General features: G+C 51.0%; 2 long non-coding RNA genes across 2 annotated transcripts; one reads left to right on the top strand and one right to left on the bottom strand.

Annotated features, from left to right (window-relative positions):
• Nucleotides 1-76: 76 nt before the first annotated feature.
• Nucleotides 77-11,878, bottom strand: LOC124516096 (uncharacterized). The gene is made up of 3 exons (XR_006962984.1): nt 10,926-11,878; nt 2,419-2,511; nt 77-1,590 (listed from the first exon to the last, which is right to left on the bottom strand). It is a non-coding gene; the product is annotated as an uncharacterized LOC124516096 (long non-coding RNA).
• A 409-nt stretch (nt 11,879-12,287) lies between these two features.
• LOC124515292 (uncharacterized) lies at nt 12,288-22,974 on the top strand. Its single transcript, XR_006962783.1, has 4 exons — nt 12,288-12,548; nt 19,686-19,923; nt 20,025-20,113; nt 21,033-22,974. It is a non-coding gene; the product is annotated as an uncharacterized LOC124515292 (long non-coding RNA).
• Nucleotides 22,975-27,655: the final 4,681 nt, after the last annotated feature.

The following is a 27,655-nucleotide window of genomic DNA, read 5'->3' as shown; positions in this document are numbered from 1 at the left end:
CTCCCAGTGTGCCCCACCCCTCACTTCCCCTGAGATTCCAGCCATTCCCACCTCCTTCAGCACACCGTCTGCCGGTCTGGGCTCCTCACTCCTACTGGAAAGTCTCCCCTCCCAGCTCTGCAAGGCTCTGTTTCTCCTTCTGGCTCCGTGGGGGTCCTCATGTCAATTGAAGCACAACACACATCCATTTGATCACCTGTATATATTTTCTTCGCCCGCCTTTGTTCAAATGAAAGCCGCGGACAGAAAAAACGCTCTTGGGGGAGAATTCATAATTGTGCTGATTGGTAACATGTGCCCACCATGTGGCGGACACTGTGCTAAGCACGTCCAGTTCAGCGGGAGGCTCAATCCTCACAGCTCCCAGGGCTAGTTTCTACATCACTACCGTTTCCGGGGGGAAGGAAATTGAGGCAGAAAGAGGTGAAGCAACCTGCCCGACCTCCCTGAGTGATGGCTCTGGGACTTGAATCGGGTGTCTGTGACCCTAGGGCAGATACCCTTAGCCCCCACGCCACACTGCTCAGGTACCGGAGCAGCCCCAGAATTTCATTTCCCTCTTTGGGATCTTCCTCTGCCCCCTGTCCCATCTGATTGGGCTCAGGGGTATGTCGTCCTACTCCACGACGCCCCCACCTCCTCAAAGCCTTACCTAAGTGTGAACAACAAGCAAAAAGAAATGAAGGAAAAAAGGGAAGAAAGAAAAAGAAGCATAATATCAGTTGTGCCAGGGCACGTGGGGTGTGGCTCCCACCCTGGACAGTCCCTCTTGGTTTGGCAGGGCTGTGCGAGAAAAAGAGCACGGACCCAGTTCCTACCTCTGGCATTTGCTAGCTGTGTAAACTCGAGCAAGTTATTTAAACTGCTCTGGGCCTCAGTTTCTCCTTTGGTGGGCGGGACAGCAAAGCGGCTCACAGGGTGGGGGGCAGGATGAACTGAGGTGTAGTGGACAGCCAGCCAGCTTAACCTAGCTGCTTGATCACTGTTAGCTCTCTTTCCAGCCCTCTAGAGGCCACCATTTCTTATTCTGGGCCACGAAAGGACAGCTGGGGTGCCTCTTGATCCCTCCCTAGGGCCGGCCAGACCCCCAAAAACCACTCCTTTATCCTTCAGTCGGGTGTCCTGCTTGGGGGCCGTGCCTTGTCTTCGGCAGAGGGAAATACTGGTGACGGTCACAGCAGTGACCTGCCAGTGACCTGAAGTTGTCAGTTCCTGCCCTCTGCGACTACAGTCACTGAAAGGAGGAGTTATGATAGGGCACGTCCATGAACCCCAGCCCCCAACACACACACACCAAGGCACTGCGGGTACCTTGGTGGTCTCTTGGAGGGTCTCTTCGTCTTTCCCGCCATGATTCATGAATGTAGAAGACAGGAGCGCCCTTCTCCGGTGTCACTTCCAAAGGAGCGGCGCTCCTTCCTTGCATGACCATCACCTCTGCTGAGGCTTGGTCCCCCACCAGCCCTCGGGCCCACTGTGGTGGCACAGCCCCCTTGAGCCCGCAGGAAGCAGGCCAGGGAAACAGGGAATGTGGGCCCAGGTGCCTGCTGACAGCTGTCGTGGGTTGTTTGATTGACTCCTTGGCACCACCTAAGGGAAAAGATGCCATTATCTCTATTTTATAGATGAAGATACTCAGAGAGGACAAGTCGCTGTCCAGGGCAATTTAGCTCGCAAGTGGTGAGGCTGGAACGGAACTCAAGATGTCTGACTCCACAAATCACTGTTCATTCTCCTGCCCACTTCGACCGTTAGCCTGGTGCCAGGCCTCTGGGCTCACTTCCTGGTCTTAGGGGCAGGGATCCCATCCAGCAGACCTTCTAGACCCTTAGGACATATCCATATATTCTGCAGAGGTTGCTCAACCTGCCAGGATGTCTGTTTTGGAAGCTTGTTGGTGGAGTCAAGACAGCAGTACAAGACTCAGGACCTGAAGTTTCCCCTCTGTGCCTTTGCCTGGAGCAGCTCGACTGACGGCTGTCACATCTGCAGGGCACAGGGCTAAGCCTCCCTCACCTCAGAGCTTTAGTCTTAGCATGCAGAGCTGTGTGACCCAAAGTCACTGGCTTGACCTTTCTGTGCTGTGGTTTACTCGTAAGATAGGAAGGGTAGCATTTGTCCCCTGGCTCCCCTTGCTTTGTAGGGTTTAAAGAGAGAGTGGAAGGAAGGAAAAAAAAGAAGGAAGGAAATTAGCATTCATTTTTAGTGTGTGTTAAAAATCTCAATTGTTAGCATCAGAGGAGAGTTGATGTGAATGTGCTTGGAAAAGCAGAAAGCCTGGTCCGTGTGGAAGAGGACACTGGTCCCGTCACCATTGCTGCTGCTGTCATGATTGTGCCCTGCCCGTGTGCATCATGTCTGACGTCCGAGGACTTCCCCTGGAAAGTAGAAGGAGCATCGTTCCAGTGCCCTACTTACCTAAGCGCTGCCTCCTGCAGGAAGCCTTCTGAGATTAACTCCCCGCTGCCTCCAAGGAACTCCTGTGAGGAGGCCTGGGCCTTGGCTCCTGTACTGCAAAGTTTGGCCACATAAAAGAGTATATTAAGGAATGGGTTAAGGGGGTGGACCTTCCCTCCCCTTTTGGGGCCACTCCTCTGGGTCAGGCATCATGCTGGTGGTCTCACCCTCTCGTCCCTGCCGTTAGCACCCAAAGGCAGAATGGCGTCACGCTTGAGGTACAACCGCTCGTGCCAGCAGGTGTAGGACCCAATCCCTGGCCTGCCATGTTTTAGCCCTGTGACTCAGCTCCTCACCTGTAAACTTTCATTGTGTGGTGGGGATGTAAAACAGTTAGAACAGTGCCTATCCCGGAGCACACACTAAGTGATACTTTCGGCAGACCACCCTCAGCATTGCAATCACCTTTTTCCTCTCTGTTTGGAATAGAGGTGGGCGAGGTTGATGGGGGGCCGTGACACGGATGCCTTGGGTATTCCAAACCACATCCCCTGGACCACCTGTGATTTCATCTGCCTGTGGAGCTCGCTCTTTCTTTCTTTTTCTTTCTTTCTTTCTTTCTTTCTTTCTTTCTTTCTTTCTTTCTTTCTTTTAAATGTTTATTCATTTTTGAGAGAGAGAGAGAGAGAGAGAGATGGAGTGTGAGCAGGAGAGGGACAGAGAGAGGGAGACAGAATCCGAAGCAGGCTCCAGGCTCTCAGCTGTCAGCACAGAGCCCGACGTGGGGCTCGAACCCACGAACCGCAAGATCATGACCTGAGCTGAAGTCGACGCTTACCCAATGAGCCCCCCAGGTGCCCCTGGAGCTGCCTGTTTCTGAGCACGCTGGCGGTGTCCCCATCAGTCACTGTGTCTCTTGGCTTTTCTGGCTCCAGACTCTTTCTGAAGCCGTGGTGGCCTGCCCAGGTGGCCTGGGGTGGCCCGGATATTGGTGGGTGGGGGTGGGGGTGCAGCTCTGAATGTCCCAGCCTCCCATGTGTTCAGAGCCCCGATGGCTCACAGAGGTAATCAGCTCGATCACGTGAGCCAGCTGGCCTGGGTTAGGTCAAGGTCCTGACCACCCACCTCCTTGGGCCTGTGCTCCAGGCAGCTGAGCCAGCTCCCAGCCCTGCCCACGGCTGGCTCCCTGTGCGCTCTGTCATCAGCCCAGGCCTGTCTCCGGAGCCTCACTTCCCAGGACCGCGTCTCCCTCGCACTCCCCTGGTTTGGAGAAAGCCCACCTTTTACTCCGTCACCCAAACCAGAAACCTGGGAGCCCTATTGGCCCTCTTTGCTTCCCTCACCCCGATATCCCCTGCACGCAGTCCCTCACTTGGCCTTGGTAGCTCTTCACTTGTCTCCGATTCCCTCCTGCTACCCTAGTCTCAGCCACCAGCAGGGGGGTCTGAGCCACTACGGTTCAGGCTAGCTCTCCCTGGTCCCTTCTCCCCACAGTTGCCACAGTGATCTTCCAAAAGAGCAAATCCCGTCATGTCACTTACCTCTTAACCCCTTGTTGGCTCCCTATTGCTGTGACCCAGACAACGTGTTCTTTTTTTTTTTTTTTTAGTTTTTTAAATGTTTTTATTTATTTTTGAAGGAGAGAGAGAGAGAGAGAGAGAGAGAGAGAGAGAGCATGAGCAGGGGAGGGGCAGAGAGAGAGGGAGACACAGAATCCGAAGCAGGCTCCAGGCTCTGAGATGTTAGCACCGAGCCCGATGCGGGGCTCGAACCCACAAACTGTGAGATCATGACCTGAGCCAAAGCCGGACGCTCAAGCGACTGAGCCCCCCAGGCGCCCCCCAGACTACGTGTTCTGAAAGACAAGCAGAGCCCTTCGTGATCTGGTGTTCCCCCACCCTTCCTCTGTGCCCATCTTAAAAGTCTATGCTGGCATTAGGCCAAACAGTCTTGATAGCTCTACCTGGCTTAATACAGACACATTAAATGAAGTCCTACAGTCAGACAGACTTGGCGTCGAGTCTTGGCTCTGCTGCTTGCCACTCACGTGACCTCATCTGGGGTATTTTCCCTCTCTGAGTTCCAATCTGTAAAATGGGACTAACACCTAATGCTTTTCCTGAGGGCCTAAGGAGATATGTGCACAGGGTGTTTATCTCAGTCGCTCCCCTGCAGGATGGGCTCAAAAATACGAACTTCCAGATGGTTCCAGGTCTTCCTGCTTTGGCTTGCAGCCTCTCACCCAGAACACCCAGCCCCCCCTGCCCCCCATTACCCCAGTGACTCCTAACATTCAACTCATGTCACGTCCTCCCTGAAGCCTTTCTGGACCCTCTCCCTGGTCTCTGCTCATCCATGCAATGCCTGTATGCTGCCCAGGAATAGGCCCATCACACTGAGTTCTGGGGGTCTGTCTCTGTCCCCATGCTCTCTTCCCCTGGGCAGGGGGCATCCTGAGGGCAGGTGCTGGTGTCTCCCACCTGCAACTGCGTGTCTGGTCCAGGCCAGGTCCAGAGCTGTATTTGTGAGCCAGCAGATGTTGGCAGATGTGTGGAAGGCTCCTGCTTCTGAAGAACCCTCAGTCACCCCAGGACCGGCTAGGACCTGTTCCTGACTCTTGCCTAATCCACAGAGAGGGTTCGAGAAGGACGGCCGGTCACACAGCAGCCACTACTGGAGGGAACACATCTGGGCAGCCCCTGAGCCAGAGGATGACAGAGGGGGTAGAATGGTTCCCCCGAGGGGGTGGCTCCCTGTCTATTTCACAGAGAGACTAGATAGCTTGCTCAAGGTCACACAGCTAAACCAGGTAAGAGCCAGGTTTTGAACTCAGGCTCCAGGATTCATGCCCTTTGCCCTTCTGCTGTGCTGTCTCACAGCTTGAGCGTCCGGGCATCCTGTGGGCTGGACTAGATCTTGTCTGCCGGTCACTCTGTGCGTTAAGCTCTGCAAGGATTCCTAAGGACCCTTTGGCTCATGCTTCCCCACCTATGGCTGTTACACGCCATCAGGGACCGGGGCTTACTGCACCGGGACACCGTGAGTCCCACCACAGCCATTCCAGTGTTTTCACTGCCTTGTGTCCACCCCTGAACCTTCCTTCCTGAAGTCTTAACTCAGAGGTCTCCATTCCACCTGTGGCCATAGAGCACGATGCCCCACCCCCACGCCCAGCACACACCAGCATTTCACACAGTTGCAGAGAGAAGCCGGGAACCCCACAACCTCTCTTCTTTGAGGCCATCATCCCCAGGCCCTCTGTTCTCCTTAACACCTCATGCCATTCTCTGAAAATTTCTCCAACTTCTTTTTAAGCTTATTTATTTTTTGAGACACAGAGAGAGAGGAGGGGAGGGGTGGGGGGGGGGCGGAGAGAAAGAATCCCAAGCAGGCTCCACACTGTTAGTGCAGACAGAGCCCGACACGGGGCTCGAATCCGTGAACCGTTAGATCATGACCTGAGCTGAAATCAAGAGTTGGATGCTTAACTGACTGAGCCACCCAGGCGCCCCAATTACTCCAACTTTTAAGTGTGTCTCACTCGGAGGTCCCCAGAGAAGAGCCCTTTGGCCCGGGTGTGGCCCAATCAGCCCAGAGGTAGGGGCACCAGCACGGCTCTTATCACACGAACACAGCACACACTGACCCTTCGTGTCCATGTCCTGTGACTGTTTTGTCTGGGCCTGATTGTTGCTGTGACCCCTGTGTCCTCCTTTTCACCTCTTTACTGCCTAGTCCATACGCAAGCGGACTAGAGCAGACAAACAAGCAGGAACCTGATATGGAAAGTCCGCCGGCCAGGCAGTTGCGGCCCCGGCTTTGCCACTGCCTGGGTGACCTTGAGGTGTGTGACCTTGGGTAAATCACATGTCTTCTTTGTGCATCAGCCCCTTCATCTGTAAAACAGGAAAGCCGGACAACACGATCTATACGACCTCGTCTTGTTCTAGGACTAGTTCTTTGACTTCACCCAGCCAAGGGATGGGAGCCCCGTGCAAACAAATGCATGTATCTCATTAGCTCGTATCATCAGTGCTCCTATTAGAACTACTTTGCTTCGAGGACCCTGAGCCTCAGAGAGGCGTGTGACCTGCTCAAGGTCACAAGGCTCACTCTAGGGAGTGACAGAACTGGGACTCGGGCCCAGGCCCCTCTGACCCCCAAGTCAGCAGCCCCCATCACATATCAGTGCCTGTTTTAAAAAGGGAGGAAGGAATTTTGGAGATGCTAAATCACTGTGAAATGAGTCCTGAAAAAAATTCAAAACAGTGCAAACTTGATGCTCAGCGCATCTTAATGATGTTCTCTGAATCCAAGAAGGGTCATTACAAGGGGAACTCTGGGATTCTTCAGCTCTGAGACCCTACGGAGAGAAGACAGGCTGATACCTCAGCAAGAGAGCTCGCGTAGATGGTGGGGAGGGGGGGCGGGGGGTGGCAGAGGGATAATGATGGAAACTATGGGACATTTGATGAACTATGAGACCCAAGGACATCTTAAAGAACACGGCCTGACTGTCACACACCTCTTAGGTATGGCCTTCCCCAGAATGCTAAGAGTCAGGTGAGTCAGGTGAGTTCAAGACTGGGTAGGGAAGTATCAGGTGGCAGATAATGTGTTTGTGGAACGGAATGAGCTCTGGTCTGGAGGGGCAGCAGGGCCTTGTCCGGGGAGCTCAGATCTGAGGTTCTGGATGACTCAGCCTGTCTGACCCGACTTTGAATTAGGGAAAAGGGAAGACAGAGAATGGAGGTGATGGAGCCATCTTGGCAACTTTCCCGGTGTTGCAGAGCCAAGATGCGCCCGGAAAAATGAAGGGAAGCCGACAAAGGCCCAGGGAGATGAGGGAGGGCCAGACAGAGGGACAGAGAGTTGGAACCGGTGTTTTTCCCTGCCCCTGCACACTCCCAGCGGCGACTTGGCTTGCCTGATGGTCCCCAGCTTAAAATTCCGGGATCATCCAACAGTGCCACCCAGTGGCCATGTGGGAGAGGTGCAGAGAGGTGCCCAGGGAAGCTGAAATTAGATGGAAGAGGAAAAGTACCCAGCCGCGCAGAAAAAGAGAAAGCTCTGCATTTCTTCCTGCCTTGAGGATATGGTGCAGGGCTCCCCACAGGTCTCTGGGTCTAGGAAGAGCTGTTCTGTAGTGGTCCACACCCCCCAAAGGACTGCCTGTCTCCTCTCAGCCGGGGCACTTGGAATCTGCTGGGTTCAGCCCACGTTCCTCTAATCTGGAGGCCCCAGGACCTGAAGAGACAGGGATGTCTGCAGCCCTTCCCCCAGCCCCACTTTCTTGAATGAGGAAGAAAGTGGGTTGATCTGGTCATGGTCAAGGTCATAGTCGCAGTGAGGTTGGCACAGTGCGATCTCTAGGGCAGCAGGGGAGGGGGCTGCAAGTCACTTCCCGGCAGACTGCATTCCACTTCTCTTCTCGTGCACCCTCCCCGGGGTCCCTGAGCTTTTAAGAAAGAGACAGAAGCTCTTCCTCTAAGAAACGTGGGACCCCAGAGTTGGGTCGTGAAGAAGGTGGCACAATTCCTGAGAAAGACACAATAGAACCTGGGAATGAGGGTCTCCTTGAAACTCTCCTGCCCAAGAGTATGTGATAAGGACAATACCTAACGGAGGCAGGTCCTATTTTCATTCTCATTCTACAGATACAGAAACCGAAACTTAGTGAGGGTGAGTAACGAGCCGGTGGCCGCATGGCCAGTAAGCAGGTGCGGGGGGCAGGAGCTGGACTGTGGCCTGTCCGACTCAGCAGCCCCAGCTCCAGACGGGGCCCTATCCCAGCCAGGAGGAGGTTCTCAACAAAGTGGATCCTTCCCTGGAGCTGGAGAGGGAAGCAAGTTGTCAGTAACTGACTCTGACTTGAGGCAGAATGAAATGGCTTCAGCTGACGAATAAAGTACAAAAGTGCATGAGACAAGGGAAGCCTTCATAAAAGACGGGGTGTTTGAGAGGTGGTGTTAAGAAGAATGTCCAAAGGCCGTAAAAGGGCTGTGGAGGGTTGGGGCTTTCTGTGTGGGGTCTCTGCATACCTGCATTCACTCCCTGCAGAAACCCTCTCTGCAGAAACCCACCAGCCTAAGCAGCGACCCCCTCCCTGCACCTTATCCTGCTGTATTTCTCTTTAGAGCACTTATCTCTACCTGTCACTTTGCTATTTACATATTTGTTTGTTCTCTTATTCCCTGTTGCTAGAATACAAATTCCATGGGGAAGGATTTTGAGGATTTTACTCTTTCTTATACCCCCAGTGCCTGGGGTGTTAAGGGTAGTCAACACATATTTGTAAAATAGATGTCTAAATGCATGAGTGGATTCCAGGATACGGGGACAAGAGGGACAGGGCACAGAAGCAGTGTCGCCTGCCCCAGGAATACCGAGTCATACGGCAGGACTGGAGCGGGCTGCCTGGAAGGACACAGTGAGACAGGAAAGGTTGTTCAGGAAGATTGGGGAAGGCCTCGAATGCCATGCGGAGGAGTTCGATTTATTTTGTCCTATAGATGACAGTGAACCTTTGAGGGTTTTGTGGAAGAGAGAGACAGGATCCAACTAGATTTTAGGAAGATAACTTAGGAAGGTAATATGATTTGTAACGAAATTTGTCATGAAAATGTAGCGTGAGGGATGATCTGAGGTGGCTCCTCCCGGTGAGAGGTGACAGACAGGAAGAGACCAAGAGATGGTCCCGGTAGTAAGAAGAAAAGATCAATGGGGAGCCGCCAAGGGGGAGTCAAGAGGACTCAGTGGTCAGTGAGACGGGCGAGGGGGAGAAAGTACCGCGGTGCCTTTGGCCAAGCAAGGGATTTAGGAAGGTGTCAGGTGGGTGTGCGCCTGCATATGTGAGCCTACGTGGGTGTTGGGGGATTGAGCCCATGGGAGGGCAGTTCAGGCAGAGAGGGGGGTTGTGGGGCTGCTACGGCCAGGCTGTCCTTGTCACCTAGGCAGGTGACAATGCTGGCCTGATGCTCAGGAGAGAGGCTGGGGCTGGGGGATTTGGAGCCACGGGGGAGAACGAGATCCTCCAAGATGAGAGTTAGATGGAATGAGAAGAGAACAACCCACTTTATGGGGAAAGGAAGACAGTGGAGGGGAAGGAGCCAGTGGAGTCATGGTCAGAGGGGCCGGAGGGCCCGAGAGCAGTGTCCCAGACAGCCGCATCTGGGCCAGGGCCTCGCTGACACACTCACGTCCCCCACTGATGGGACTTCCATGGCATCTGAGCCCCATGGCCCCCTCCCTCGTTCCCACACAGAAGCACAGGGCATGGCAGGGTCTGATATCCCAGGGTCCCTACTTAGGGTCAATGTGCGCGCTACATTGGGGCCAACAATTCTTCAGAAGGAAGAAATACTTTATTAGTGGTATCTGTGGAGCTAAACGTAAGATAGTTTTGTTTTTTTTTTTTTAATTTTTTGACGTTTATTTATTTTTGAGACAGAGCATGAACAGGGGAGGGTCAGAGAGAGAGGGAGACACAGAATCCGAAACAGGCTCCAGGCTCTGAGCGGTCAGCACAGAGCCTGACGCGGGGCTCAAACTCACGGACCGCAAGATCATGACCTGAGCCGAAGTCGGACGCTCAACCGACTGAGCCACCCAGGCACCCCAAGATAGTTTTTTAAAAACACTGGCAAAGCCTTATTAGAGTTTTCTCCAAAGTAGCCTTGTCCTTCCCATTCATCTGTTGGGAAGGGTAGACTGCGGTCTAGAGATAAGACCCAGTGTCCAGATGTGGGCTCTGGGGAAGGGGAGCCAGAGGAGTTTGGAGCAGGCTTTGTGACCTGGAAATACCTGGGGGGCAGGGTTGGGCACTGTGCCTTCTAGGAGACGTGGTGGCCACCTCCTTCATGTGGCTCACTGATTGCAGGGGAGACAGACTTGCAGATGTCGGGTGATGGGAGCCATGGGACCCACGGGAGACCACTCTGCCAGGTGGCTGTAGGGGTGGGGACTTGGGACAGAGAGGACTTGGGACTTGGCCCTGGAACCCAGGGTCCCACCTGCTCCCTGCTGGGGTGCACAGATCCACACTCCCATAGGAGGATGAGCCCAGCCACCCCAAGAGAGACCTGTCAGCTAAGTATTTTTTGGCGGATCAGAGGAGCCCAGAATCCCAAGCTTTTCTCTGACTTTGCCATTTAGTTGAGGCGTGGTCCCAGAAGATCGGCGATGCCTGTTGTTCTTTCTGTTTGGAATAACTGCTCTGGGTGCACTTTCCTTCTGGGAGGAGGCGAGGGGGGCGTGTGACCCTCCAGTGAGAAAGAGACCCAGGAGGGTGATGGAAGAAACATAAGGAGAGGACAAGAAGGATAGAGAGCCTTGCTCAGGTAACCTGACATCGTTCCTTAGACGTCCAACAGGCAGCTCAAACTTAGTATGTCCAAACGGACTTCTCCTTTCTGCTCCCCTCCCCCCCAAACCTGGTCCTGAACCACGTCAGCGCTCACCCAATTGTTCAGGCCCAAACCCTGGGAGACAGCCTTTTACGAAGCCATCAGCGAATCCTACTGTCTTACCTTCAAAATGTATTCTGAATCTGGTTCAGATTCCTCCAAGGAGCAAGGCAGGTACTGGATACTCGCATCTCTCACCTGGGCTCCCAACAGGTCTCTCTGCTCTTCCCCATGGTCCCAGAGAAGCCAGAGCGATTTTTTTTTTTAATGTGAATCAGGTTGTATCATGCCTTTGTTCAAACTCCAATAGCTGTTTACCGGCCTTAGAACTAAACCTCCAGCTCTTCTGTGGCCTGGAAGGCTCCGCACCATCTGTGCCCCGGATACCTTTCTGACCTCATTTCCAACCACCCCCCACCCCCGCCCGTGTTCACTCAGCTGGGCCAGCTGCCTCCTCGCCTGTCCCCAAACCCAGCAAGGCCATCCCTGCTGCAGGGCCTGTGCGTTGACTGTCGCCACCCCCTGGAAGACTGACCCGGAGCATTCTCAATATTCGCTTCCTTTCTGGGGTCTCTGCTTACACATGGTCTCCTAGGAGGTGCCTGGCACGTAGGAAGAACTTAATAACCGGCATGGAATAATAGCCTGGCCAAAGCTCTCTTGTCTTGGCCGTGAAATCCGCCCCCCACCCTCGGCGGTTCCACTGGACCTACACTGAGAAGATGCGATCAGCCCCGCTGAAAGCACCAGATGCATGCACTGTCCATGGCCGCCAGAGGGCGCCACAGGCAGCTTCAAGGGCACACTGCGGCACACGCTGCCACTGCAGCAGCCTGGGGACGTTGGAGCCACCCTGCCCCAGTCCCCCAGGCCCCTAACCCTCCCCCAGCACGGGAGAGATGGGGAGTAGGCATTCTGAACCAGCACCTGGCTCTCCGCATACCTGCTAACTGAGGCCTTCTTAGAAACAGGCAGGTGAGATCTTGCCGATTAAAAATGGGTTTTCCCTCCACTTATTTGTCAAACGCCAAGCCCCACCGTCTCCTGTTACCGGAGGTCATGTTGCTGACAGCAGTGCCCCCCCCCCCCAGTCTCCCTTCTGCAAATACAGACCCCAGAAACTGGAGCTTTAGTGTGGTTAAGGAACACAAACCCCTCTGCCCAACCAACCCGTTTAAGCAGCCAGGCCTCCGGGGACAGCATTCGCAGCTTCTCCAGGCTGACTCGGGCCTAACCTTCTCCCAGGAGGTCACCGGTCCCTGTGGACATCTCCCACTGCAAGTGCTGCTCTGAACTGTAGTTGTGGGAGCTTCCTGAGAAAGAGAGAGAGAGAGAGAGAGAGAGAGAGAGAGAAAGAGGGAGAGGGAGAGGGGGATAGACAGAAAAAGAGAGACACAGGGAGAGGGAGAGAGGGATTAAGCACTCACTTGGTGAGTCCTGCACAGAGCCAGGAGGCTACCAGACTTCTCAGACCCCAGACGGAATTTGACATCTGTAGCATGCAGACCCACGCCCTGTCCTCACGCATCACTGTCTCTCCTCCAGACCCTCCCGTCCCCTCCGGGCCAATCCCGTGCGGGCAGGTGAGCCCTCAGTGCAACGGTGTCTTGGAGGTTACCTCACCACCTCACCACTTCTTGGGCACCTCCAGCATGCTGGGAACCCACCGCTTACTACCCCCATCCCCATTTCCAGGTCCTCAGGTGTGGTTGGGCCCACGGGGACCGATGGAATGTCTTCTGGATGGTAAGCAAACTCTCTCTCCCGGGCACGGCCGCTCATGGGGCTTGCCCGTCTGTCCCGCGGCTCCTTCTCAGGGGCTGGATGTGATGCCATTGACAATGGGGCTTTCGCTTGGCAGAGGGCCAGGGAGTGGGAGTGGGAAGGCAGGACAGGGAGGGAGGGAGGCGGTGAGCTGCTGGTCTAACCAAACGATGTCCCAAGGACAGGATGTGGGTGGGAGCTGAGTACAGGATCAGGGCTGAGCTGCACCTGAGGTGGGAATGGTCAGCCTGTCTTCCACGCGGCTCCTCTTTGTGGTCATTCCCACCGAAAATTCCTTTTAAAATATCCTCCCCACTTCCCCCCCCCCCCAGGAGCCCCGTGTGTGGGATCATTTTGCCTGAGAAACAAACTGCCTGTATTATGTAACGATGAGTGTGAGTATCCACACTGTTAGCAGCGTGAACGTTTGTAACAGCGAGCATAGCTCCTGGCCCGCATGGGAGGCTGCCGACTGCCTCGCTCAAGGGCGAGGATTTAGCCCAAAGTAAAGCCACGTGACATTCTGCTTTGCTTGGGCAGCCCTGTTACAGGGAAAGGTGTGACTTTTCCTCAGGCTTTTTGCAGTTCTAACTAGAGTGCCACAGTCTTGCCCCTGGGACGCCAAGTCTCTGGAGAGTCCTGAATGTGGACACTGGCTTCGGTTTTGTCCTTCACATGAACGGACTTCACCTTTCAGAGTCCCACTCCTTAGAATGCTGTTCTTTCCTGGATGAAGAAGGCTGCATTAGCTAGTTTTTTTTTTTTTTTTATAAGTTTCCATGAAAAAAAAAATGGGCTACTAGGCTAATTTTGACTATAGCCTTTCCAGGTAGCAAAATGCTTTAGCCCGATAAAATACAAGTGTCTCTGGAACATAAAATTATAACTTCGTTTAAAAAAAAAAAAAAACTGGTGAGATTTCCAGCTCTGGCAGAGTGAGGACTCTGGCAAATCCTCTCATCCAAAAATAATGTTCAACTGGACAGAATTGTCAAAATCATTTCAGGGCTCTGAAAATCGATCAAATACGAACTAACACACTGAGAAATGTTTACTCATTAAAAAATTGTTGGAGCGCCTGGGTGGCTCGGTCGGTTAAGCGGCCGACTTCGGCTCAGGTCATGATCTCGCGGTCCGTGAATTCGAGCCCCGCATCGGGCTCTGTGCTGACAGCTCAGAGCCTGGAGCCTGTTTCAGATTCTGTGTCTCCCTCTCTCTGACCCTCCCCCGTTCATGCTTTGTCTCTCTCTGTCTCAAAAATAAATAAACGTTAAAAAAATTAAAAAAAAATAAAAATAAAAAATTGTCGAACTTCTGGTCTGCACAATGGGAATCTGTGGAGTTAGTGCACAGAGCTTCCCTCCTACCCCCCAAGCTTGGGAGAGGGAGAGCTACCAGAGGGTGTCTGGCTATGAAAACCAACAGCTTCACTGCTGGAGAAGGCTCTCTTGATTTGGAGAGGAGGACAAAAGGCCCACGTTCAGGAGAGTTTTCAGTAAAAGTAGCAAACGAGGAATGAAACAAATGGGAAAGCCCACAGCCCTGCTTGCTTGATGCTTCATGTCGCTTGGGGTGGGCAGCAGACCAGTAGCGTATTCAGAAATGTAACAGAAACATCTGGAAATAAGATAGTCACAGAGGGACTAGATAAGCTCTCCACACATCTCTGGTTGACTGGGAGGCTGAGCTCACGCAGAGGCAAGTTCCGGGTGGAAAATACAAGCTGACTTTAAAACCTGCCCGAACTTTGAATGCGCTCCCCGCCTACACTCAGATCCACGGATAGAGGGTGGATGCTTTACTGGCTCAAGGTGCTTGGGTACAATCTCCGGCCAATCATTGGCTGATCATTAAGCTATCAGACCAGAGGCAACCTCTCTAAAGGCAGGCTGAAAAAGAAAAAGGGAGTAAGGGGGTAAGAATAAGCAGGCACATCAGTGAGGCACGTTGCAAAGAGACAAATAACCACAGATTAAACCCAGGCAAGAGGGGCGCCTGGGTGGCTCAGTCGGTTAAGCGGCCAACTTCGGCTCAGGTCATGATCTCGCGGTCCATGAGTTCGAGCCCTGCGTCGGGCTCTGTGCTGACAGCTCGGAGCCTGGAGCCCGTTTCAGATTCTGTGTCTCCCTCTCTCTGACCCTCCCCTGTTCATGCTCTGTATCTCTCTGTCACAAAAATAAATAAACGTTAAAAAAAAATTAAAAAAAAACCCAAACCCAGGCAAGTTACTCAAAAGACAAAACCCAACCAAACAAGAGCAGCAAAAAATTTCAGAGGGAAAAAAAATCAGAACCTAGAGTTGCTACAAAATATTACCTAAAAATTTCCAATTTTCAACAAATTATAAGACATTCAAAGAAATAGGAAAATGTACTCCATACTCAGAAAAACAGCAGTTAAAAATGGTCCTCAGTGGGCCCAGATTTTGGGTTTAGCAGAAAAAGATTTCAAAGTAGTTATTATAAATGTTTAAAGAAATAAGCATGTTTAAGGAATTAAAGAAAAGTATTAGGAAAATGGCTCAACAAGTAGGGAATCTAAAAGAATGAATGGAAACTCTAAAAAGAGGACCGCATGTCAGTTCTAGAATTGAGAAGTATAATAGCTGAAATGGAAAATTCACTAAATGGGCTTAACAGCATGTTTGAGATGTCAGAAAAAAGAAAAGAACTGGTTAACTTGAATGAAAATCAATAGAAACCATCCACTATGAAGATCAAAGAGAAAAAAAATGGAAGAAAAATGAACAGGCTCTGATATCTTTTGTATTATGCCAAATGTGCCCCACAAATGTGTCATGAGACTCTCAGAAGGAAAGGAGAGAAAAGAGCAGAAAAAAATATTTGAACAAAAAGTGGCTGAAAACCTCTCAAATTTGATTAAAAAACCCATGAATCTGTGGATCTGACAAGCCCAACGAACCCAAAATAAGGTGAACTCAGAGAGATCTGCACCTAGACATGCCATAGTCAAACTGTTGAAAGCTAAAATGAAGAGAAAATCTTGAGAGCAGCAAGAGAAAAATACCTCATCACACACAGGGGAAGAAGCATGTGGTTAAGAGCTGATGCCTCCTGAGAAAAAAATGGAGGCCCCAAGGCAGTAAAATGATGTAAAGTGAAAAAAAAAAAAAAAAGCAAGGGGAAAACAGCATATTTAGTATGCTACCTTTTGAATACCGAAGTCAAGGGAATACAAATACACATGTGTATGTGTTCATATCTGCACAAATACTGGAAGGATACAGAAGAAATTAAACTCAGTGGTTACCTCTAGGGCTTATAAAACGGGGCGGTCAGGGCAGAATGAGAAGAGACATATCAATGTGTATCTTTATTATTTTGATTTTTGATCTATACAAAACATTGCCCTTCAAAACAACAACAACAAAACCCTATTTTCAAAGGTTGCTGTTAGTGGATATTAAAGATCCTAAGCCTGAACTTAAGAGACTCAGTTTTCCGGCTTTGTCTCCCCCTCACCCCTGCCCAGGGCTCAGGCTCCAGCCAAACCAGGTTCTCTGGAACCTGAATCTTGTTCTTTCACCTCCCTGCATGGAATGCCATTTCCTTTCAATCAGTAACATCTAGGGCCCTCTCCCACTTCCCTGGGAGGCTTTAATAACAAGAAGAATGTAACAGGATAAGGATGATGATGATGATCATCATCATGGTGACGATGATGATGATGGTGATGATGATGGTGATGATGAGGATGATGGTAAGTGAGGGTGATGATGATGGTGACGATGATAGTGATGATGATGGTGAGGATGATGGTGAGGATGATGATGGTGATGATGATGATGGTGACGATGATGGTGATGATGATGAGGATGATAGGGTGATGATGGTGACGATGATGGTGACGATGATAGTGACAATGATGGTGACGATGATGGTGACGATGATGGTGAGGATGATGGTGGTGATGATAATGGAGATGATGATGATGATGGTGATGATAATGGTGATGATGATGGTGATGATGATGGTGGTGATAATGATGATGGTGATGATGGTGAGGATGGTGATAATGATGGTGATGATGATGGTGACAATGATGGTGATGATGATGGTGACGATGGTGAGGATGATGGCGATGATAATGATAATGGTGATGATGATGATGATGGTGATGATGATGGTGATAATGATGATGGTGAGGATGGTGAGGATGGTGATAATGATGGTGATGATGATGGTGACAATGATGGTGATGATGATGGTGACGATGATGGTGAGGATGATGGCGATGATGCTAATGGTGATGATGATGATGGTGACGATGATGGTGAGGATGATGGTGATGATGGTGATGATGGTGAGGATGGTGATGATGATGGTGACGATGATGGTGACAATGATGGTGACGATGATGGTGATGATGGTCATGATGATGATGATAGTGATGATGATGGTGGTGATGATGGTGAGGATGGTGATGATGATGGTGATGATGATGGTGATGATGATGGTGTTGACCACTGTTTACCAGGAGCCTTCTGTGTTGGCACTGCAGTAGGTGGTTGGTTGCATGTCTTTTAATCTTCCCGCCAACTGTGTGAAGGAGGAATTGCTATGTCACACACAGGAAACCCTTCCCAGAGATGGCTCAGCTCAGTGACCCAACCTTGATGTCTGGGGTCACATAGGTCCAGGCTTAGACTCCCAACTAAGCTCCTTCCCAGTTCTGTGATTTTGGAAAGCTACCTTATCTACAGAAGCTTTAATGTATTCATTAGTAAAATGGGAATAATAAAAATTCCTACTTCAAGAAGTTACTAAGGATTAAATGAGACACTGGGAAGGAAACACTCCACACATAGCTTGGCACATAGTAAGTGTTTAGTTAATGTCCAGGCACAAAGTCTTTGTAGTTCCAGATTCTATCCACTCCCCCATGTACAGTCTCTGTCCCTTGAAATGTGAAGTCCCAGCCCCCTGAGCCTCTTGGTGTTACCAGCAGCACTATGCCAGCTAACGCCATGTTATCTCTACCCACCTCCATGTGTCCTTAGTTAGACTGCAAGGGCTCAGGACCAGGACTAGCTTTGCCTTTCTCTGTACGGATACCCCATGATTGAACCTGGCACTTAATAGATGCTCAATAAAAATTTAATGATTAATTAAGTCTGAAGGAAGACAGTAGGGAAGGGGAAGAAAGGTAGAAGAAGAAAACTAAAATAAAATTAGGGAAATCTTAAAGACTAGTTTAAGGGGTGCCTGGCTGGCTCCATTGGTTGAGTGTCAGACTCTTGGTTTTGGCTCAGGTCATGATCTCATGGTTTCATGGGTTTGAGCCTTGAGTCGGACTCGGCACTGCTTGGGATTCTCTCTCTCTCTCCTTCTCCCTCTTCACCTTCCCCTCTTATGCTGTCTCTCTCTCTCAAAATAAATAAACTTAAAAAAAAGGGATGAGTTCAGTTAAAGAAAACGTTAGTGCCAGACTTGATTTCAGGAGGAAGTGAGAGAGGCAGGAACCTCTATGGGGTGGACAGGAAGTGAAATATCAAGGATAGGAATGGGAAAAGAGGTATTGAGAGTAGTGCCATGCATTGAGGAAACATTTATATTAGAGAGGCTGCTATTGGTCAATGATGAGTTCCCCTTTTCTTGAATTCAATAAGATATAGATGATTGAAGTGCGATGCAAAAGCCACTGCTAGTTCCCAAGTGCCTTACCCAATAAAGCCTTGTTGTTTCCAGATGATGGTGGTGGTTGACAAGGCTTTTCAGCGATCACAGGCTCCTGGTGTGCCCTGATGTGGGGAGAAGGTGGTGTGCCCCTGGGAGCACTAGTGAGCATGGGTCATGCGAGGCCCAGAAGCAAGCCTCAACTCTATCCTCCACCCTGGGCATGTCCTGAGTCGAGCAGAATAAGTGAGGAGTGAGACATTTCCCCCTTCTTCCATTTTCACCCTCAGAAATCCTACCCATCTTTTAAGGATGGCTGTGAAGGATCCTTCTAGATGTCAGAGCTGACCTGACCATCCTCCGTGTTCCACAGCACTGGTTTCTACTCAGTGACGGGTCCACCCCAAGCTGTTTCATATGAGAGGAAGAAGAGGGGAAGACTGTTCACCCCAGCCTGTGAGCTCCTTGAGGGCAGGGATCTATCTTATTCATCCCTGTCCTGCCTCAAGGGCCACATGCACTGCTTGGCACCTGCTGTCTGATGTATAACAGATGCCCCGGACATTTTTATTAGGCAAGTTCTCTCTGCAGAGGGTTGGAAAAGAGCAGATGACATAAAGGGTGGGAGTCCGGATTAGATACCCCATCAAAGTGCCCCTATGGTGCCCTGGACATCCTGCACCTTAGCAACCATACATGAGTCTCTCGTATGTTTTAGACCCATCTCCCCTCAGCCAGATCCTTGGGAGCAGAGATGGACTGACTTGTGCTCAAAGCAGGTACAAAGTGAGCACGAAATGATTGTGAAATGGTGGACACAACCTCACAATGTTGTTCGTTGACTTAGAGCCCAGCAGAGTCATTTCCTCTGGGAGTCATGGCTGTGCCCTTCAAACCCAGGAGCTGGTCCCTGGCTCCCAAATGTGGCGGCACATTAGAATCTCCTGGGGGAGTTAAAAAAATTCCTGGTGTCCAGGCTGCATTTCAGAATGTCTGGGATGGGTAAGAGCCTGGCATCAGTGATTTGCAAAGATCCCCAGGCGATCCCAAGGGCCACTAAGTTTTGGAACCACTTGTTTGGGAGGTATTCCAATAAACTAGTAAATTTAAGTAAGGAGGGCACCCATACCTTTGACACAACATAAATGGGTTTTAACCATCATAGGACTTTTTCAAAGTGCAAAGGATCTGCTGGGACAGCCAGAATTTGGCCAGATGCTGCTAACATTTACAGATCACCCTGAGAAGGAGGCTCAGTTAAGTACCTCAGCCTGGTGCCCTCTCTTTCCTCTGTGCGCTTATTCAGTATTGTGATTATTCGTTGCCATGTTTTTGTCCCCACTAGCCTGTGAGCAACTCGAGAACAGGAACCGTGTTTTCATAAGCACACTGTCTGACCCACAGTGGATGGGTGACACATGTTTGTGCAATACTTGTGTCCATGAATTCATTCATTCATTCATTCTTTCTTTCATTTATGCAGGGATGCATCCAACAAATGATAATAAGGATAGAAGGGATAATATTGGCAGAAAAGAAGAATAAATTAGGAAGAGAGAGGAAAAAAAATATGGATTCTATGAGGAGACAGAATCCAAAGTAGGGGAGTAAAAACCAAAGAAGAAAAGAGTATGCATTCACGTCATGCAGAAGAATGCGAGTCAGGCTGGAAGAGGCATACGTATTTTTTATTAAAAGGACTCGAAAGTTAGTTAACATCTGTAAGTATTCTGTATCTCTTCTCCTTTTTAGTGTATGAATCACAATAAAATCAATTAATTACTAAGGCACTATATGCACAATGTCTTTTTTCCTCTTCCAGGCTGTTAGCTCTAGGAAGGCAGACCTTACCCCTGGCATTCACCTCCACATCCCCAGTGCCTAGCACAGCACGACATACAATGGTGCTCAGTAAGTATTTACCCAGTAACTCAGAGGATTGCCCATGGCTTCAGTTCCTTCTTTTATTAAAAAAAATCATAATATACTCATTCAGGGTTGCTATAAGGAATAATTTAGATAATAATATATATAAGTACCTGGTGCATGGTTGGCATTCAACAACTGTTAATTCATTATTACTATTAAAAAGAAAATGCCTACTCTGCCAGCCTCTATGCTACATAAGGGCCCAAAAGAGGCAACGGAAAGAGCAAAGAAACTGCACCTTTTACAAAGAGTAAGGATTTGAGAACCCCAGTGTCAGCACCTCCCACCTCAACGCTCCCCGAAGAGTCTCATCAAACTCCCAAGTCTACTCCCAACACCCTCCCTGGCCACATCCCGCCATGGTGAGTCCCGGACCGACCAAGACCGGTCTTCCACTCCACCACCACCAGATGGCAGCACAGAGCTCTCTGGCTGCTTGGCCTAAGTAAGGTGGGCAGGTCAATGCCCTGTGCAGTGCAGGGTCTCTGAAACCCTAGAGAAGGAGGGGACTAACCCTTGCCCCTCTGGTCTTGGTGTGCTGTTTGGGAGTCACAACTGGTGCTTTGATATTGGCCTCTTCCTTTCAATTTTCAATCAACAGATTCCAACCTCTTGCCCCGGGGTCATCTTACACCTGCAGGGTACTTGTTCAGAATCCTTCCCAGAGCACCTTCCCTTCACCTTCACTCCATTTCAGACCCCCATGTCGCTTTTTGTGAAGGCTCAGAATCCCGCTGGGCCCTTAAGATGTGTCCCCATCAAAGTTCACCGTCTTATGCCTGTCACTGCTCGGCATGGCCCGCGAGGCATCTCCCATTCTGTCTGTCTTTGCTCACATTATTCCTGTCTGTTAATACCCACCCATCGATGCTCATATCTGCTGCCCCTCTATTTCTCTCAGCCTCTTGAAGACCCAGCCAAAGTTCATCTCCAGGAAGTCTTCACTGGTTTGGCACCAGATGAAGGCTCACTCTACTGAGTACCCCATCAACATTTCCTTTCTTGGTAAGTGCTCTCTGGGTTTCAGGTTTGGTGGTTGACCTGTTTTCATGATGCTTTATCAACAATATTCAGGTGTTTCCTGTCACCCCAGCAAGGGAGGGCAAGAATAGGTCTTTCTCTTCAAAGGAAAACAAGTCCTTTTTCCCTACTCTGGTCTGTGCCCTGCATTCATTGAGCCCTTAATCATTACTGGTGAGCTAAAGGGAGTGAGGAGGAGGTCCCCACACAATGGTGTGTGGGGTCGAGGGCAGAGGGTGCCCTGGAGAGCAGCTCGGATGAAACAATCCAGATCCCCTATGTCCCCAAAGCTCCTTGTTGATCAGGATGGGAAGGACACTGTAAAAGGCAAAAGTCCCAGAAAAATTAGATTTTTAGTCTTCTTGGAAATCAAGTGCCTTCTGAGGCTTACTGAGAAAATGCAACCTCTCTGTTCACTCATTCATTCATTTATTCAGAACAATGTGTTGAGCATTGACTGGACTGTGGGTACTAGGAACATAACAGATAGACCCAATGCCAGTCCTCAAAACCCCCAAGGTCTAATGGGGACACAGGCTAGTGAACAGCCAATTACTGTGGCGCAGGAGAAGTGCCACGAGGGAGGAAAGTGCAGGGCTCTGTGGGAGCACAGAAAGGGAGGGGCTGGAGGAGGCCATGGAAGTTTCCAGAATCAGTGACTAAGAGTTGAGCACTGAAGGGCCAATGGGAATTAGCCATGGGAAGAATTAGGAAGAGGAACCAGCACTTGTGAAAGCATGAAGGGAAGACAACATGGAAGGCCAAGGGATTTATAAGCAATTCATTATGACGGGGGCCGCCTGAGCAGGAGATCCGGGAGAGGTGCGTGAAGAGGGTGGCAGGAGCCAGATCTCGTAGTGTCTGTCCAGCAGGTTCTGCAAAGGCTATTTGGACCTTTTGTTGGAGGTAGAGAGCCTGGAAGGCTTTCAAGCATAGGGGTGACATGATTGGATTTTCCTGTTAGGGGTGATCACTCTGCCTGCTGAGGGACGGAATGGGAGCAAGTGACGCAGAAGGTGAGGAGGCCAGAGGGAAAGATACTGCTTGTCCCAGTTGACACAATGTGGATATGAACTGGTAAGGGATACTTTAGGGGTACAGTCACAGGCTCAGTGACCTGGGTGGACCTTAAAGGCCCTGAGGGGTCCATGGCAGACCTGAGTGGGTAGTTCAGGGGGATTTAGATGTTGCCTGGAGTTCAGGAGACAGGCTGGGGCTGGGTTTCCAAGGAGATCTGGAGTCTGCATGGATGAGGCCTCCAACATAGAGGAGATGACACTAGGGGCGGGGGAGCAGAAGAGGGGAAAGCAGGGACATCTAGGGACCTAGAAGAGAAGGAGGAGCCACAAGGGGAATGGAGAAGGCAGGGTCATAGAGAAGGTAAGTTGGGGGCAGTGATGGCATAGAAGCCCCAGTGGTGGCAGGTGGCAGAGACAAAGGCAGCTGAGCTCAGGCATTTGGAGTCAGCAACACTGGGGTGATGCTTTCAATGGGACAGTGTGGGGCAAAGGCTGAGGCCATGGGCAGAAGGAGGAGTGGGAAATGAGACAGGAAAAAGACTCAGGGCTGCCCTTTGAAGGAATCTGAATATAAAGGAATTAATGAAAAGGGGTGGTGATAGAAGGGAATGTCAGATTAAAGAAGTGTCTCGTTTGTTTGAGACTTTTTGGTTTGGGATGGAAGAAATGTATGGAGGGAAATGGGTCCAGCATGAGTAGTTAGGGATGTAGGGGAAATAAGAGAAGAGAATTCAGAGAGGGAGGAGGGGGAGCCATCAGGTTCTTACTTGATGGGAGAGGGGCTGGGGCCCTTACTTGATGAGAGAGAAGGAGATGGGCTTTGCTGAGAACCAGACTGGTGGAGTCAGGGCTCTGGAGCCTGGACCAGAAAGAAGGCCACTGAGGCAGACTGAGCTCTGTCCAGAGTGCGGTGGGAAGGCAGGATGGGGCAGTGCTCCTGTCCTCGTGGCTCTGTGATCTTCTCCATCAGGACTCTACCGTCTGGGGAAAGGAGCAAGGAGGCCACCGTAGTCTCCAACCCGATCTGGGGTATGATTTGCTGGAGAGGGAGCTGGAGAGTGATAGCAGTATAGTAAGGGTTCTTGGAGTTGAGAATTTAGCCAGAAAGTACTCAAGGCAACAGTCCAGGGCTCTGGGCCACCTCTTGGCAGGAGTGAAGGCAGGACGAGGTGGATAGGCTGGGGGAAAAGAGAGTGATCGAAGGTGGAAGGTGTTGCTAAGTTGTCAGAGCCCCGCAGGGGGATTTGGGAGAGCTTGAGGGCTGGGTGAGATGGGGTGTTGGAGTCTTTAACATTCCCAAGAAGCGGCAGGTTTTATCAAAGTCCTGGATGTGACCTTGGGTGGGGAGCCCAAGTGGAGCCCGGATGTGGGATCCTGGAGCGGAAGAGGTAGAGGTGCTGGATGGACAGAGCACAGGAGCCTGACATTATGGTGATGAAAGAGCTGCAGACTAAGTGCCTGCAGGGGAGCGTGAGGTCTCCTTAAGGGGAGGAGAGTTGGTGGCACTGGACCTAGCCCTCGCCCCAGGCCCGCCGAGATACAGTGGCTTGCCTGAGTACAGGCAGCTAGGAAGTGGCTGAGAAAAATTAAAATTACTCTCATGTGTGGATTCTCTTACTCCTCCTACCTGCGCGAGCTGCCCATTTGGAGGGACATTTCGGTTCACTGAAAGCTTGGTCTGCAAGCCCTTTTATGCTGGCTGAATTTGTAATATGGCCGAATTTGTAATATGTAGTCACCGTGTGACTTAGGGAAACGCATGGCATGTTCTGCGAGCCTCTGTGCAATGAGGGGTGAAACGTGGGTTTTCGACCATGCATGTCAAGTGGAGTCCGAGTGACTCCCTGGAAGAGGCTAAGGCCCCCCCCCCCGGGGGGCAGGACTGAGGGGAGTCTGAGTGGGGACGGGCTCCTGGTTTCCCCCTGAGAAGCTGTCCTTGGATCTGAGTACTGCAGTTCTGCAGATTTTGGGCGGAGCGAGGATTCAGCTGTCCAAAGCAATGTTAACATTGGTCTTGCCCAGGGCCGCCTGGGTAGCTCAGCTGGTTAAGTGTCTGACTTCAGCTCAGGTCACGATCTCACAGTTCATGGGTTTGAGCCCCATGTCGGGCTCTGTGCTGACAGCTCGGAGCCGGGAGCCTGCTGCGGATTCTGCGTCTCCTTCTATCTCTGCCCCTCCCCCACTTGTGCTCTGTCTCTCTCACACAAGAATAAATAAACATTAAAAAAAAAATCGGTCTTGCCTGGCCCTTACCTTACACGAGTCTTTTGCTGTTGTGTGCTGTAGGGCGTGTCTCTGGTGGTTCGTCCTTATCTGCGGACCCTTGTCAGTTTGAATGTTAGGCACTTGGCGGGCAACTGGGCAGCTCCAGAGCCCTGCCCTGAGCCCACTGAAAAGCCAGTGCTCTTCTGAGGTGGTCATGGTGCCCTTCCAGAAATCGAATTTTACTAAAGTGGTTTTGATGGGCTGAGGGCTTGGGCGCTCAGTAACCTCGAAGATGGATTACATCTTGAGTGTAGCAAGTGGGACAGACAGGTCCTGTAGCCAAGGGACAAAGCCCAGACCTGTTCTTCGTCACCTAGCACCAGCTGGAATCTCTTGTCACTGGGCTGGCAGCTGTGAGGGATCACTTGGCCACCAGGCAACCTTCCCAGCTGGGACCTTCGTGAGAGTCTGTGCCAGAGAAACGACATCTGTGAGTCACTGCTCAGGGGAAAACCCAGCTGCTCTGCTCAGTCCCGGGCCCCGTGGCCATGGGGAAGGGCCAGCAGGCAGAGCAAGAGTCGAAGATAGGCTACTTTGTTTTTCTCAGTTTCTACAGCAGCTTTCCAGATTTGCATTTCCTGATTTCAGAAGGGAAGTTAGGAGGTGGGACTGGAACCAAAGAGGCAGATGGAAGGCCCACAGCTACGGAGTGTGGAGGGCTTGGGCTGAGCTGTTGGACCTATTCCTCAGACCCACTGGGTTCTCACCTTTGTCCCCCCACTTTGCTTCTGACCCACAGGTGGTGACAGCCAGGCTTTTAGTCACCACGTGGTATGCTTGGGGCAGTGAGTGTCAGGAAATGGGGGTGACTCTTGGGTGGGCAAGATGAATCAGGGGAAAGTCTCCCCAAATACTGGGAGAGAGGAACTGGGGAGGAGGGTGAGGTTTGTTTCACAACACAGAAGGATGGATCCTTGGTGCCGTGTGCAAATTCTCTTCGCTGAAGGGAATGTCAGCCAGGGGTGGGCCTGACAGCCATACGTGTTAGTGGGCTAGCCCTGGAGCAGTCCCTGCGAGGACTGGGATGATTAGTTGGGACCATGGTGGGAAGGGCTGGTGGCTGGGGATGTCATTCCTCACGACAGTGAAATCACCTCGGAGACTGAGAAGCCCTTCACTGGGGAGAGGGACCAGAATCTCTTCACTTAACCTGAGCTCCCAGTAAGCCAAGTATCTTTGAGCTCCATGTTTGGTTGAGTCTTGGTGGGTCAGGGAGCCTGCCTTGCTCTGTGTGGCATAGATAAACCTCAAGTGTATGGCTCAGTTTCCAGCAGTGGGTTTGGGGAGTGATGTGAGCAGGTGGGAGTGTGTGGGGGGCTTGCCTGGAGTAGCAGCCAGTATGGCAAAAGTCCTACAATGACCAACCAGGAAGGGAATGCTTGAGGCCGTTGGGGATATTTAGTCTAGAGAAGAGAACAGGAGAGTGTTTTGGAACACTTCTTGCTCCAGATGGCTAAACTGGGGCCAGCAGACGGAAATAACAGGAAGAAAAACTGCAAACCACCAGAGATACACCTGTCTGATCATTTTAACACAACAGAACCTGGTGGTTAACACCCTGGGCTCTAGAGCAGCGTTACAATGGGCGTAGCCACAAACCTGCTCACAGATGTGGTTACGAGACCTGTTCGGTGTTGGCTTGCACCACGATTTTTAAAAATCCCATCAGTAAACAATACAAATTGAGAAGTTGTGCTTATACATCTGTATTTATAACCTCTCTTGAAAAACCTGAAGGGCTCATCACTCAGGTTCATGTTCTGTCATGGAACAATAAACGGTACCAGGATGGCAGCTGCCCCCTCCCAGGTCATCACAGATGCCACTCTCCTCCACCTTTCTTACACCTGCATGGCTTTCACTGATTCACAGGTACCCAGCCCTTTGGAGGGATTGCAGTTTGCAACTCTGTTCTAGTTAAGAGCTCAGGGTTTGAGTCCTGGCTTTGCCACTTTCAAGCAATCGTGATCTTAGGCAAGTGAGTCAACGTCTCCAAGCAACAATTTCGTTTTCTGAATATGGGATTTATAACAATACTGACCTGGTGGGGTTAGAGAACTCATGGGTAGTGGCTAACGCAGAGTGGGGCACTTGACAAGAGCTCGCCAACTATTAGCTGCCCGGGAGCTGTCCAACAGTGGAAAGGGTGTTCTCACAAAGTCTTGGGGCCCCGTCACCAACATCAGACCTGCAGAAGTCGAGGACTGCAGAAGAGAAAAGCCACCAAAGATCTCTGAAATAAATGGGTCATGTGCCAGTTCTCCATGGACCATCCGCAATGACCAAGTCAAAGGTGTCGGTTTAGGGTTGCCCTTGATGCTCATTAAAATCAGATTTTGTCTAAAAGGGACTTTGAGGAGCCAGAATGAATGTGTTACTTTGAGTAACCTGCACCTTCTTGGGAAGCTGTTGCATGCTCAGAGTGGGGTGGGGCTCCGGCTCTAGCTGCCACTTCCTTTTCTGCTGCAGGATTACTTTGAGTTCACTGGTAGCATTTCCTCCCTCACTAGCTGGCATAGGGTCATCAGTCAGCTCTGCAGACTGAGCAGCCCCGGGGCAGCCAAACCCATCCCTATTCCTTAGCCCTGTGATAGAGCCTTCGGTATGTCAGGACCTGTCTGGGACCTGGGTCTCCCTCTGGGTGGGGTCCGAGCCGTATGGGTGCCCTTTGGGAGGTCTGATGAAAGATACTTTGACAGCTGATTCCCACCAGGCCCTGAGACGTCCCCTGCTGAAACAGGTGACTGAAAGATTTGTTTCCGTATCCTAAGCCTTCATGCATTTCCTGACTCTAGAAGCTGAGCCTGCTTTACGTACTTGGGATGCTGAGCTAAGAGTGGACATATCCTTGCTCTGGGAGGTATCAGAGGAGAGGAGAGAGTGAATCTCCAGTTCATGAGCACAGAAGGACAAGGGAAACAGTCCATGTGTGCCACACATGCCTGGGCAGAAGCTTGGGAGAGATGGGGGGCAGACCCCCCAAGTCTGGAGGCCACAGGAAGGCAGCCTGTGGGGATCAGGGGATGATGGCTGTAGACATGGGTACAAAGGATGTTAGGTGAAGTGGGGTGAGTGGAATGAGCAGGGGATTCACTCTATGAGTCTCTTTCCTTTGTTGCTTCTCCACTCCTCCATTCTTCCTCCCTTCTCCTCTTTGGCATTCGCTGTGGCCCCAACACCTACATAGTGTTACAGCCAGAGAGCGGCTGTCAGGCACCTG

This window comes from Lynx rufus, unplaced genomic scaffold, assembly GCF_022079265.1.
Source record: "Lynx rufus isolate CCGP_SWC_20201006 ecotype Redwood Valley unplaced genomic scaffold, mLynRuf1.p SCAF_2, whole genome shotgun sequence".
NCBI lineage: Eukaryota > Metazoa > Chordata > Mammalia > Carnivora > Felidae > Lynx > Lynx rufus.
Note: the sequence above shows the minus strand (reverse complement) of the source record. Positions and strands in the feature narration are given on the sequence as shown.